The following is a 14,447-nucleotide window of genomic DNA, read 5'->3' on the forward strand; positions in this document are numbered from 1 at the left end:
GCTAAATTTATGGCCAATTATCTTAAGTTTCTTTACGTAAAAATTTTTTCAATTGAAAAAAAGTTTATCAACCGCTTCTAACATTTTTCAAGATGAGTATTGAATAAAATCAAAATTCGTTGAATATATTAAAAATTTTGAAACGGGATCAATTTAATAGTTTGAAGCAGGATGTGATAAAACTAGTGCAATGACAGAGTTTAATTCTTGTATAGTATGAGTATGTTACGGAATGAAGATATAGCGCAGAAGCTATATGGGGATAAAACCTTTTCATCTTTCTAGTATTTCTCGATATTTTTAACGCTTACTGGCGTTATAGACTGAGCAGAAAGAGGTTTTTAAGTTTTTCTCTCTAAAAAATTAATGAAATACGCTGAAACTTTTTGCGAATATTCATTGTGCATAAATAAAGCGCACACAACTTTCATTTTGATAAAAATGTTTCATGAAATCGAGAAAAAAATTAATATAAACTCTAAGCAAAATAACGTTTTTGTTCTAATGCCTCTAATTTTATTAAAATAAGCCTCGAGCGCTATTTGTTTATGAACAGAAAATATCGCCAAAACATTTTAACTTATTTAATTAATTTATTTGAGAAATCTTTGAAAATCTTTTTCGACTCAGACGGTAATGTCACTAAGCCTCAAGAAAATGTTCAACTATCGAAATTTAGTTGTATTGTGATGCTATGAAAATAGAGAAAAAGTAAAAGGTCGATTTTTCCCCACATCCAACTGTCATCAGCGATGCAGTGTGTGACTGGACTGGCTTGTCCTTCAAAATCCGACCGAGGCAGCTATGGGAGTATAGGAAGGTACAGGACTTCAAGTCAATGAACATATAATGTACGGTCAGGTATCTCTATTAACACACAGCCAGACGATCAAAGGTAAATAAACTAGTCGTATTTATTTAGTTTCAACTTCATGCGATACGAAATGGGCAAAGAATATCACGTATATCACACGAGTTTACATCAAAGAAATAAGAAATGGTGAATAAAGCCTGTCAAGTAGCTGACAAATTGCACTGTCTTTCCGGTCTTCGTTACGTTATTGAGTCATCGGCATTCGTACAAATTTCAGTCACGGTCAACCTAGAATCAAACAGTTTAATGCTACTTTCTGCCTTATTCAAGTTTTACTCATTACGTTCGAACGCATCGCGATGAAATCATAACCCGAACATTTTTAAATTCCTCTTTCGTCTATCGATTCATAATCACAGTTTGATGTCGATTATCGGTTCACGTATTAGAATTTTGTTGAATACAAGGTCTGTCCTACAAGTATCTGACTTACGTTCATATCTTCGCGCAAACAGATTCAGGCGATATCTGGAGGATACGATCGTCACCAGCAACTCCTAAAGTTCTCGTCACTAGCCCGAGATACCGATAATATGGCTTAACTCCCGCGTAACGTGTATTTGTTTACAAAGACTTTTTTGTGTTCGTCGTGATTCGTTTATTGCTAATAATGGCAGAACGAACCAAACAGCGAATTTGCATATAGTTTTACTTTAATCTCGATAAAAGTTGTCCAGAAACTATTGAAATGTTGCAAAGGAATTTTAAAGATGAGTGTATGAGCAAAACATAAATTAAAGAAAAGTCGCCGCACATCTATTCACAGTGATTCTCGTTCTAATCTATTTTTGACGATTACAAAGGCGTTGCGCACTACGAATATGCCCCTACAGGCTAAACAACCAACAGAGAGTACTATGTTGAAGTTTTGAAAAGATTGCGTGATGCAGGCAGGAGAAAACGACCGCAACTTGGGGAAACTAGTTCCTGGCTTATTCATCACGACAATGTTCTAGCGCATGTATCAAATCTTGTGCAGAAGTATTTATTGAAATACAGTGTTGCGCAGCTCCTTCAGCCTCCATATAGTCCCGATATAGCTCCTTGCGAATTTTGGCTGTTTCTTTGATTGAAAATTCCGCTTAAGAGACATCGATTCAATGATAAATAGACTTGAAACTAATGCGACAAATGCATTGAAGGCTATTTCGAAGTCTTACTTACAAGAGTGCTTTATGAAATGGAAACATCGATATAATCATCTTATTCAATCAAATGAGGTTTACTTTGAAAGATGCCAGGCGCCGGAAGACGAGATAGGTCTGATACTCTTGGGACAGACCTCATACGAGATGTATTCAAAAAGTAAGGTGACTTTTCAAATTTCACGGGCAACGTACTTTCGATTATCGATTTTTATTATGTTTTATTATGTTGGTACACTCTTCTCGAACATCTGTACCAAGTTTCAAGTGTATAGCATTTTTTGTTTGGTTGTGAGAGGCGTAAAGGTTATAAGTGTTTTGCCTGCTCGGCGATTTCTTGCTATCGAAAAATATGGATCAAAGGATATGCATCAAATTTTGTGTAAAAAATAAAATAAAGTCCTCCGAAACACTTGAAATGTTGACGGTGGCATTCGGTGACACTGTTCTGAGTAAAAAAAATGTTTACAAGTGGTACAAACTATTCCAAGATGGCCGGGAAGATGCCAATGACGAGCCTCGCTCTGGACGCCCAAGCACGTCAACAACTGATGAAAACGTTCAAGCAGTAATAAAATTGTTCTGGAAAATCGTCGAATTACTATCAGAGAAGTTGCTGAGGATGTTGGTATATCGCTTGACTCGTGCCATGAAATTTTTTCTAACGTTTTGGGCATGAGACGTGTGTCAGCGAAGTTTGTTCCGAAATTGCTAAATTTTGACCAAAAGAACCGTCGCATGAGCATCGCTCAAGACCTGTTGAACGACCCAGATTTACTCAAAAGGGTCATAACTGGTGACGAATCATGGGTATATGGTTATGAAATCGAAACCAAAGTCCAATCGTCCCAACGGAAGAGCCCAGATGAGCCAAGACCGAAGAAAGCACGCCAAGTTCAATCAAATGTCAAAGTTTTGCTCACTGTTTTCTTCGATTACAATGGCGTGGTGCATCAGGAGTTCTTACCATATGGACGTACGGTCAATAAACTGTATTATCTTGAAGTTAAGCGCTGTTTGCGAGAAGCAATACGAAGAAAACGCCCAGAATTGTGGAAAAACAATTCATGGCTTTTGCATCACGATAATGCCCCTGCTCACTCATCTTTGCTTGTGAGAGATTTTTTGGCCAAAAACAACACCACAATCATGCCTCAGCCACCATATTCACCGAATTTGGCCCCATGTGACTTTTTCTTGTTCCCAAAACTAAAGAGATCTATGAAAGGACGGAGATTTGCAACGATTGAAGAGATAAAGACTGCATCGCTGGAAGAGCTCAAGGCTAGACCGAAAAGTGCTTATGAGAAGTGCTTTGAGGATTGGAAAAACCGTTGGCATAAGTATATTGTATGTGAGGGGGGATTACTTTGAAGGGGACAACATAAATATTGATAAATAAATAAATACCTTACTTTTTGAACACACCTCGTATGTCGTCTTGCCCTGATATATGAGTTGCGTAATCGTTTTTAAAAATTTCCAAATTTTCGCATTTTCCCTTTTCACTATCATTTCCTTTATTAATATTATATAAAATTTTGCTAAAAATCTCTTTTTGCTACTCCTTTATTTTTGATTATATTTTTCTTTTAGTTTCTCTAAAAGCAATTGATTTATTTGAACTTAATGTTATTGATACAAGTTGTATTTTCTTATAATTTATTTCCAAATGTCTGTTATCTCATCTTAATTTGTGTTCTTTTAAAATAGGTATACCTATAATTTTATCATAGGAGATTGAAAATCATTTTGGAGCAACATGGAAATCAACCGTTAATAATTATCTTTATTAAACCAAATCTTTTAATAGTTTTATCAGTAATACCAGATAACGAAATTTTTTCTGAATCCATTATTTTATTTAATGGTATTTGATTACTTTTTGTAATGTGCATACTATTAACAAGCAAATTAAAATTAGCACTTGAAAATGGTCAATATCTATACAGGGTGAGGAAAAAGTAAGAAAACCTCGGAAAATTCGGAAAACCGCACGAGGTTAGTCATGAAACAAAGGTTATACCCTATGTAACTTTCAACGAGGAACCAACGGTGACCTCTCATTTTTTCATATGGGATCCCCTATTTCTTATACTGGAATCAAAAAGAGCGATAAATTTTACGGGTGGGAATGATTCAAAGATAGCGTGACCTCTAATCCTCCTTGAAACCATGTATTTTCGAAATCATCACATCTTAACGCCTGGACAGCTTGAAACAATCTGATTTTACAAAAGTTACAGCGTTCAAATTTCCTATGACAAAAAAGGGACCTATTTTTGTATCGCCTACCATTTATGCCCACACATTTAATTTTTGAGTATATTGAGTGTGACTTTCTCTCATCCAATAAGGATTTTGTTGTACCAATATCTAAGGTTATGGTGATTGACTTCGCCATTTAATTAACATGTAGCTTCTTCTGAGAAAACAATATTTTATTTTACAAATCAACAAGGTTGATTTTTGCTAGAAAACGAATAAAAAGCAATTTGAAGATCTGTCTTTCTCGTATTTTTTTAGAATTTTGAAAAAAGAAGACAACTCTTTTTTCACACTGCACAGTTCATCTGGATCTCATTTTTTTCGCAGTCTTCATCTTTCATTTTAGAAAATAGAAACTCACTACTTTGAGCATAAAATATCATTAAAATTGTCAAAAACTAGGAAGTCACGTTTTTTTTCGTCAAAAGTTACGTTTTCTCCTCTTTCATGGGCTATAAAGCTAATTGTTTATTAGAAATACATAATTATTGTGAAGGCATTTGAAAGAAGTGAAAATTTAAAAATAAAATAGAAGTGCTTTTACAAACGCTAATTAAAAAATTTTTATCATTTAGATTTTAAAATCTTTATTGTTCTTATCTTTTACTAATTGGAAGTTTCATATATTGTTGTTTTCGTAGTAAATAGACTCTAAAAAAAAATACTTGACCAATAAAAAAAAAACGAATTCGACAAATTCATCAAATATTTCAGTTTTTTTTAGTTACAATAACAATATTAAATTTTTGTTTTTTTCAAACTTTTAAAATATTTCGTTTGTCCGAAAGAGAACGAATATCTCTTCTAATGATGAGGGGTTAGGGTGATCAGCAAAGGTCGTATACTAATGTTCTTAATCTCTTTAATAGAATGTTTCGAAACGGCGATGTCGAAAGTCCTTTGTCTAAATCCACAGTTTTTAAAATCTTAAGATGTTTTCAAGAAACAGGGTCTATTAAAAATCGTTCTGTTACTGGAAGACTATGAACAGCAACAAATGAAGAAAAATCTTTAGATGTTTTACTTTCTTTTGTGGAAAATCCACATGAATTATCTGGATCAGTAGCTTTATAACAGGAGATCGATCAAAAATCTGTTCTTAAAATTTTAAAGATAAACAAGTTTCATCTTTATAAAATTATATTATAGAATTGAATGAGTATGATCCTGATCGTCGAGTAGAATTTTGTGAGACAATGATGCAAATGATTACTGAAAATCCAATATTTTTACAAAATATTGTTTTTTCAGACGAAGCGACATTTCAATTAAATGGCGAAGTCAATCGTCATAACTTTAGATATTGGTCCAACATAAATCCTCATTGGATGAGAGAAAGTCACACTCAATATCCTAAAAAATTAAACGTGTGGGCAGGAATAGTAGGCTATACAATAATAGGTCCCTTTTTTATGGAAGGAAATTTGAACGCTATAAGTTATGAACAATTTTTGCGAAATCAAATTGTTCCAGCTATCCAAGCTTTAAGAAGTGACGATTTTGAAAATACATGATTTCAGCAAGATGGTGCTCCAGCTCATTACGGTGTAAATGTCAGACAATACCTCAATGAAATATTTTTTGGTAGATGGATAGGTAGAAGAGGTACAGTAGAGTGGGCTCTAAGATCTCCAGATTTAAGCCCTTTGGACTATTTTTTGTGGGGGTATTTAAAAGATCGGGTATACAGAAGTAATCCACAAAATCTTGAAGAATTAAGACGTAGAATAGTTCAAAAAATTAATGCCATTCCACGGCAGATGATCCAAAATGCAACTCAATCATTCTTCAATAAGATTGGTTACTGTCAAGAAGCGAATGGTGAACTATTTAAACATCTGTTGTTAATTCATTTACGTGAAAGGCAAAGGGAACTCACTATTAAAAAGCACCCCGAAGGGAACAGATTCCTTCTACATCCACATTGTTGTTTCTGAATAGCGCTAGAAGGAGAAGTAGGAGTTACGATATCTTCGGACTTGAAATAACCTTGATAACGAGGTTCAAGGTTAAATAAGAGGTCACCGTTGGGTTCCTCGTTGAAAGTTATATAGGGTATGACCTTTGTTTCATGACTAACCTCATGCGGTTACCCGAATTTTCCGAGGTTTGCATACTTTTTTTTCACCCCGTATATATGGTAGTGAATTCTCTAATTCTAAAAAATACATCGATATTTTATCGTCAAACGTATTGTTAAATCCTACATATCTTCTACATTCGCGAAAAAATTTTTCTTGTCATGTTTTATTTTGAAAATATAATTCACGATTTCGTTTAGTATTAATTTCCGAATTGTATTTGCCTACTAAACTAATTTACGAGGGCGGGGGGCAGGGTCAATAAGTCTTTACAAAAAGAAGGAAAAAAGAGTTTTGCGTATGTAATTTTTTTTATTTTTCAACATAATCTCCTTGAAGGTCGATACATTTTATTAAGCGGCTTTCTAGTTTTTTTTAAGCCATCAGAAAAATATGATTTTAGAAAACCCTCAAAATAGGCATTTCTTTCGGCGATGACTTCTTCATTCGACGTAAATCGTTGTCCGACAAGCCATTTTTTGATGTTATGAAATTAAAAAAAGTTACTGGGAGCCAAATCAGGCGAATATGGTGGATGGTCAATTAATTCGAACTTTAAATCGTTAATTTTTGCCATCGAAACTGCACACGTGTGAACTCAAGCATTGTCTTGAAGAAAGAAGCATTTTTTTTTTGTTCAAGTGAGGACGTCTTTCTCTGATTTTTTCTTTTAGCTAACCTAATTATGACGCATAATATTGTTTAGTGATTGTCTGGCCCTTTTCTAAGTAATCGATGTAGATGATTCCATACGCATCCCAGAAAACCATGGCCATAATTTTGCCAGCTGACTTTACGGTCTTTGCCTTCTTTGGGGCTGGTTCTTCTGCGGTAATCCATTGTTTGGACTTTTCTTAGGTTTCAGAAGTGTAGTGGTGTATCCATGTTTCGTCTACAGTTACAAGTCGACGCCAAAAGTCTTCCGGACTACAACGTATGCATGCCAAAAGAGCCTCAGAGGTGACCACGCGGGTTCGTTTGTTTTCAACAGTGAGCAAACGTGGCACCCATCTTACTGATATTTTTTTCATCCCTAATTTTTCATGCAAAATTGAAATGATTGTACCCTTTGATACCCCTGTGGCCTCAACTAATTCTCGCAATTTTAATCTTCTATCACTCAATACCATATCGTGGATTTTTTTGACCATTTCGGGCGTACTCACTTCTACGAAGCGTCCTGAGCGAGGTTCATCTTTTGTTATTGTATGGCCGCGTTTAAATTCATTTACCCAATTATAAACAGTCTGAAACACAGGGGCAGATTTGCCATGAACGGCATTCAATTCAACTCTGATTTCTTTTGGTGTAAGGCCTTTCAAATGAAAATGTTTTATCACCGCTCGAAACTCTGTTTTTTCCATTTTTCAAATAAACCAATAACTTTCTGTTCAACCAACGCTCACAAAAAAACGACTTAATGTATCGAGCTGAAACTTTGTATGATATCTAGTAGTTAGTAGTATTGCTTGCCAAAAACTTCATAATTTAAGCGTGACGAGCGCCATCTCTTGTATTTTGTAAAGACTTATTGACCCCTCCTCGTATATTAACTATGTTAAATTTGTCTTGGTCAGCAATTTCTAGACCTCGTGCCATCATTATATTCATCCTTGTTTCTACAGTGAATTGCTTACTGTTGGATTCTTCCGTGCACTCATTTTCGGAAGAATTTATTTATTTTCTATATTATTACGCCTGAAATAACTCAATTCTGTATGATCTTTTCGCTTCCAAGCCGCACAGAAGTTTTCTTGATTACTTTCTAATGATTTTATAGTTGGACGTGACTCTATCTTATGCTTCGGTTCATTGTAATATGAACTTGCGCTCTTTGTTTTCGCGTTTCTTCAAGTATTTCTAATTTCAAAAAATTATCGATTACGTGGTTATTCATCTGACAGTAATCGCATTTGATATCATTATTCCTTCTTCTAAAATTATTATATCGCGAAATCCTTTATCATAAAATTATTATGACAAAATAAAACTTCATGATTGTAGTCTTGACAAACTGGAGAATTAGAAATATTAGCAATTTCGCTGTAGCAACGATTGAATTTGAAGTATTATAAAAAGTATTAGTGACATCTCCTCTTAACAATCTTTATTTTTTCAAATGTGTTTCAATCTCAATAGCATCTTGCGAAGCAACGCCTAAGTTATTATGATTACCTATTTTTAATCAAATGTTTTGCTGTAGCCTTTTTTAAAAGTTTTTTAACGCATCAGCATTAGCTGTCGTTTTATATCTTTTAAAAGCCTCGTCAGTCATAGCTGTTTCTAGTTTCTTCATTTCTTTCATTAGTAAACCCAACTCCTGCAACCAATTTGCATAAATTAAAATGACTTCGTTGGATTTATAAATCATTTCCGTGAATTTTCCGTATAAACTCTGAATATTGTCAAAGAAAGCGAAGAATTGTCTTATGGCTGTAATATAATTATCTATCTTGTTAATCTTAACATTAGCTAATGTTTTGTAAACTTCTCCACCTAACTTGATTTTTAAAATTGGCATTAAATTTGGTTTATCTATTTTGAAAACAATTGTTTTTGCATATTTTAATTTGTCAATATACTCATTAGCCGTTATATTTTTCCCATCCAACTCCAGGACTAAATTCATAACATACTTAAGTGATAATTGCAACGGTTACGTTATTTTGCTTGCGCTTGTTTCTGCACTATTACTTTCAACTTGCTCAACTTTATTTGCTTGAATAGCTGGGTTATAAAGCACTTATTTTTCGTTTTACTCGTTCAGGTTTGTTATATTTTTCAATTCTCTGGAAATATTGGTTCCAAATACCGCCAATACTAGTATATTCATTATTATTAAATAAAAAATTATAGTTTTGATTTAAAGTAACATCTAAAGGACCTAGCCGGATAAGATGGTCAAAGGTACCCTTAACGATTTTGAAAAACAGGTTTTGCCATTATATTTGGCATATAAAAAGACACTTTTTTCCATATTTTTAGACCGCTAAACCTACATACAGCCATATGAGACGGTATAAGGGGTCAAACGGTTTTTAGATGATATCTTCGTCAATTTTCTAGCAGAAAATTCGTTCTTTTTCTTTTCATTTTGTAGGGTTTTTTAATTTCTAGAAGACTATAAAATCGAAAAAATGTTTGTCGTAAAATTCAAATTTGAAGAGCGATTTCTAATTTTTAGAATTTATCAAAAAACTAAATATAATAACGAGCTGGAAACAATTTATTATGTGTATTTTTACTTAAAAAATACTCATATGTTTTTTCCGGACCTTAAATAATGGTGGCATGTGCCTAAAAGAAATAAAAACACCGAAAACCCCTTTTTTTTTGCTTCTAACGCTCTTCTCTCTACTTCCACAAAAAACAATAGACAAGCCTATTCTATGTGAATAAATACATCAAAAATATAGAATTTAACTTTATAAATAAGTAACTATATGTCACAAGAAGTTGGCAAATAAATGTTCACTCATCGATACGGCTATACGAAATGTCATTGGGGAATTTATGTCAGACAAAATCAACATCATTGATACAATAAATTTTTATTCAAAAGTAATATAAAAACACTCAAAATAGTAACTTTAGGTCTAAGAGTCCGAAATTAAAATACTTGAATCTAGATGGTATCAAGAAATATCTTTTATTTACAAGGTTTAAGTTAGTTTTCATCACTGTCATCATTGATCACAGGAACTATATCTTTCTTTCCAAAAGTTTTTGTCAACTTCTTATCCGGCCTTACAATTCTTGACTGATATTGAGCATTAGATAAATAACAAATTACTCCAGTTACATGTGAGCAGCAAATTGTTCTCATTCCGTACATATTTGCAGTAATACCGCTTGATTCCACCAAATCCTATCGAATTCGGATTGTATTCTACATGATAATTGTATTATTTGCTAATATATGGATAAAACTGTACTGTTACTTGAATGATGCTATTGGAAAACTTTAAATGATTAACATTCATTTTATTGCTTTTATCAACCAATTCAGCCAAATAAGAAACGGCTTATTCTAATTGATAAGTTCCAAGAAAAAATTTTTTAATCGTTTTTTGTCAATTCTGGAAAATCTAAGATTATTATTTGACGTTAGCTCAGGGAACTTGGTCTTTCGCTAATTTCACTTTTCAGATTTTACTTCTTTTGCTAAACTATTACTTATATTTCTACAGTTTGACTACTTCTACTACTTTTCTACTACTTGAAACGCTAGAAATGAATCTTTTGTTAAATATATTAATAAGGGAGTAAGCTGCTTAACAGTATGTTCTGGAATGGGGAATCATTTTATTATTGAACTGATTGTGTAAATTTGTATTTTTGACTAATAACATCATGCACTGTTTCAACGACTCAACGAATGATCATGACTATCCTTAGAAATCTCTATCCAAAAAATATCACCTGGTTTGAACAGAGTAATAAAACCATCAGGATAATTAAGAATATCTTTGAGAATTTTGGCATCATTCTTATTTGCGAAGATCCTGACATGTCTACTATGTATCCATCAGTTTTGCAAATTGTAAACGGTTTTCACAGCCATACGTTTTTCTGACCTGAGTAAGACTTGCATCGGTATTCATATTCATATTTTTTTCATGCTTAAAATATGTACCATCACACACTGATACCAATTGCTCCTGATTAACATCATCTATCATCTATCAACTGGTGCTGTATGATTTTCAATTAAACATCATCGATTCAAAGCTTTTATTCCAAAGTATGACGGTACCATATCTTTCTCGAATAAATTCAATATTAATATTGAAAAATATAATACTGGTTAGGGACGTTCTAAGTCGAGTATAGAAGAAGTCAGGTTATTAGAATTTCCTGAACGCATTCTGAATAAAAATACAATAATAGCTTGCATCACATTTCGCAAATCAGAGTTACTCAAAGATGTCATAATTTCACGTAATATAAAAAGATTTTCCCACGAAAAATCTGTAAATATGATAAGACGTTCGTCAACCAAAAGATAATATCCAATTTCATCAATAAGCTCTTCATTAACATCTAATTTTATTCCTAACAATTTAGTGACTTCTGAAACATTCATACTATTATAATTAGATGCTGTTACGAGGGTGGTCCGATAAGTACTTAGCCTCACAGCCCGATGGCGCCACTCTCGCAAAAGAAATATTCTAACACGTAGTACAACCTTCTCGATGGTTACTGTCAAGATTTCAGCCGGATCGGAGTTGTAGTTTATTTTTGAGAGCGTGTGAAAGCAAGTGTGTCCGTTGATTTTTGAAAAATGGAAAATGAGCAGTATCGGTCGGTGATTCAATTCTTGTTTTTGGAAGGGAAATCGAGTAGCGAAATCAAAAAGCGCTTGGATGCTGTGTACGGTGACTCTTCTCCTTCGATGGCGACGGTGAAAAATTGGTTTAACGAGTTTCAACATAGTCGCACTACGATTTTTAAAGACCCACATCCAGGTGCTCCGAAAACGGCTACCACGGAGGATAATGTGACAAAAATTCACGATCTCGTATTGCCAGATCGACGATTGAAGGTGTGCGAGATAGCTAAGATCGTAGGCATCTCAAAAGACCGCGTGAGTCATGTCCTGCATGAAATTATGGGCATGAGAAAGCTGTCGGCGCAATGGGTGCCGTGTTTGCTCACTCCGGACAACAAGTGCAACCGTGAGACAACTTCAGAGTAATCTCTGACGCTGTTTAAGCGCATCCCGAAGGAGTTTCTGCGTCGTTTCGTGACAGCCGACGAAACATGGATCCACTGGTATACACCAGAGACCAAGGAACAGTCGAAACAGTGGACTATACCCGGCGAAAGTGCTCCAAAGAAGGCGAAGACTGCCCCGTCGGCCGGAAAGGTAACGGCCACCGTTTTCTGGAATTCACAAGGTGTGGTCTACATCGACTACCCGGAGAGGGGTAAAACGGTCACAGAGCCGTACTATGCCGAATTATTGGGCCAATTAGACGTCGAATTGCAGAAAAAACGGCCCCATTTGGCGAAGAAACGTGCTCTTCCACCATGACAACGCACCGGCTCACACCTCCGCCGTCGCCATGGCCAAATTGGTCGAATTAGGCTACGAACTTCTGCCCCATCCACCGTATTCTCTAGATTTAGCCCCGTGCGACTTCTTTTTGTTTCCAAACTTGAAAAAGTCACTCACCGGGCAGAAATTTGAGTCGAATCAGGAGGTAATCGCTGCCACGGAAGCCTACTTTTCAGACCTCGAGGAAACGTATTTTTCAGGCGGGTTAAAGAAGTTGGAGCATCGCTGGGCCAAGTGGATCGAACAAAAAGGAAACTTGTTGAAAAATAAAACGCGACTTTTCCAAAATTTTCGTTTTTCTTTTGTAGGCTAAGTACTTATCGGACCACCCTCGTATTTTATATCCCGTGTCCATCAGCATTATTCCTCTATAATTTTCTACTTCCTCTTTCCTCCCTTTCTTATGTATGTAGGTATTATTCCCTTCCTCCATTCTTCCGGATATCGTTCTCCGTTGCATATACCGTTTCAGCATTTTGTCAAATCTTTTAACAGGCCTTCCGTGCCTTCCATCCACGCTACATTCGCTAGACCATCTTCTCCTGTCGCCCTTTTCTTTTTCATTTTTCTTATTACCTCTTCTTATTTTTTCTACTACTCTTTTCCCCTCAGCTTCTTTCGCTTTTCTTATTTCCTCTTCGTATTCTCTCTTTGGTTCTAGGTATTTGCCTCTGTCTTCTTCCCCTTTTCTTGCCTTATTTAACTCTGCCATCACCCTAGCCCGTTTTATCCTACATTCTTCTCTTCACCACCTTTTTTCGATCCTTTTTTTCCTTATCTTCTTTTTTACGACTACGTTCGTCACTCTATTTTTTATCTCTTTCCATTTTTCTGTTCCCTCTATTGCGTCTATCCATCTCTGATACTCTCTTATACCTTCTTCGCTCCAGTCTTCTATCATTCTTTCTTCCTCTTCTTTTCTTTCTTCCGCTATTTTGTCTCCCCATTCCACTTCTACAGGTAAGTGATCCGACTTTACCCTCTCTTTTATTTGAACCCTTTTTATTGCCTCATCACCTTCCTCGTTACCTACTACATAGTCAATCGTTGACATTGCTCTCCCTCCTATATATGTTATTTCTCCCTCTTCATCTCCTTTTCTCCCATTCGTTATCACTAAGCCCATTTCCCCTAGCCATTTTATCATTTTTTCTCCCTCTTCGTTTAACACTTTATTCTTGGCCTGTATTTCTTCTAGGTTTTCTTCTGTCTCCCATTCTCTCCCTTTATTTTCTTTTCTTGCCTTGAAGTCTCCTCCTATAATTATTGTTTTTCCTCTGTTCTCCTCTATCTCTTCGCTTAGGTATTCATAGTTTTCTTTTTTTTCATGTTGTATATACACCGTTGCTATCATTATATCGTTCCTCCCTTCGATCTTTATTTTCCTGCTATTACCTCACTTGACCTTTCTTTCTTCCATTCAACCTCATCCCTTTCCTCTCTCTTACCGCCATTATTCCTCCCCGTATTTCTCTCCTTCTTCCTTCCTTTCTTGAGTCTCTCCACTTTATGTTATACCCTTTCATTTGCTTTTCCAACGCAGTTTTTGCCCCTTGCCTCTTCACCCAAGTTTCCATTAGCCCTATTATATCGAATTCCCTAACGTATTCCCAGTCGTCTTCCTTCATGCTCTTAATCCCCGCCATGTTCCAGAATGATATCTTTACTCTTCTCTCTCTCTCCCTCCCCAACTCTCTCCCTTCCCTTCTTGCTATAGATTTTGAAATCTTTCCGCCCTTTTCCCTACTATTTTTCCCTCTTTCTCTGACTTCACCCCGTTATGCCACATCTTTACCTCTTTATCTTTACCTTTTATTTCTCTCGCTTTCCTTCTTACTTCCTCTCTTATCTTTCTCTGCTGCCCCGTCCAGTCCTGATCTATAAAGATCTTTTTCTGCCCCAGCTTCTTTTTTCTCTTCATGATTTCTTCTTTTTGTTCCCATGAAGCGCATCTAATTTGCCACATCTTTTTTCCTCTTTCTCTACGATCATCCCTCCCCGCTATCCCTCCTATT

General features: G+C 35.3%; 1 protein-coding gene across 3 annotated transcripts in view; it reads left to right on the forward strand.

Moving 5' to 3' along the window:
• The window catches only part of LOC131671514 (tripeptidyl-peptidase 2), a 250,352-nt gene that overhangs the window by 71,423 nt on the left and 164,482 nt on the right, over positions 1-14,447 (forward strand). The gene's annotated exons all lie outside the window — the stretch shown is intronic.

This window comes from Phymastichus coffea, unplaced genomic scaffold (genome assembly GCF_024137745.1).
Source record: "Phymastichus coffea isolate CEN01 unplaced genomic scaffold, Cenicafe_Pcof_1.1 PCOF00010, whole genome shotgun sequence".
Lineage (NCBI taxonomy): Eukaryota > Metazoa > Arthropoda > Insecta > Hymenoptera > Eulophidae > Phymastichus > Phymastichus coffea.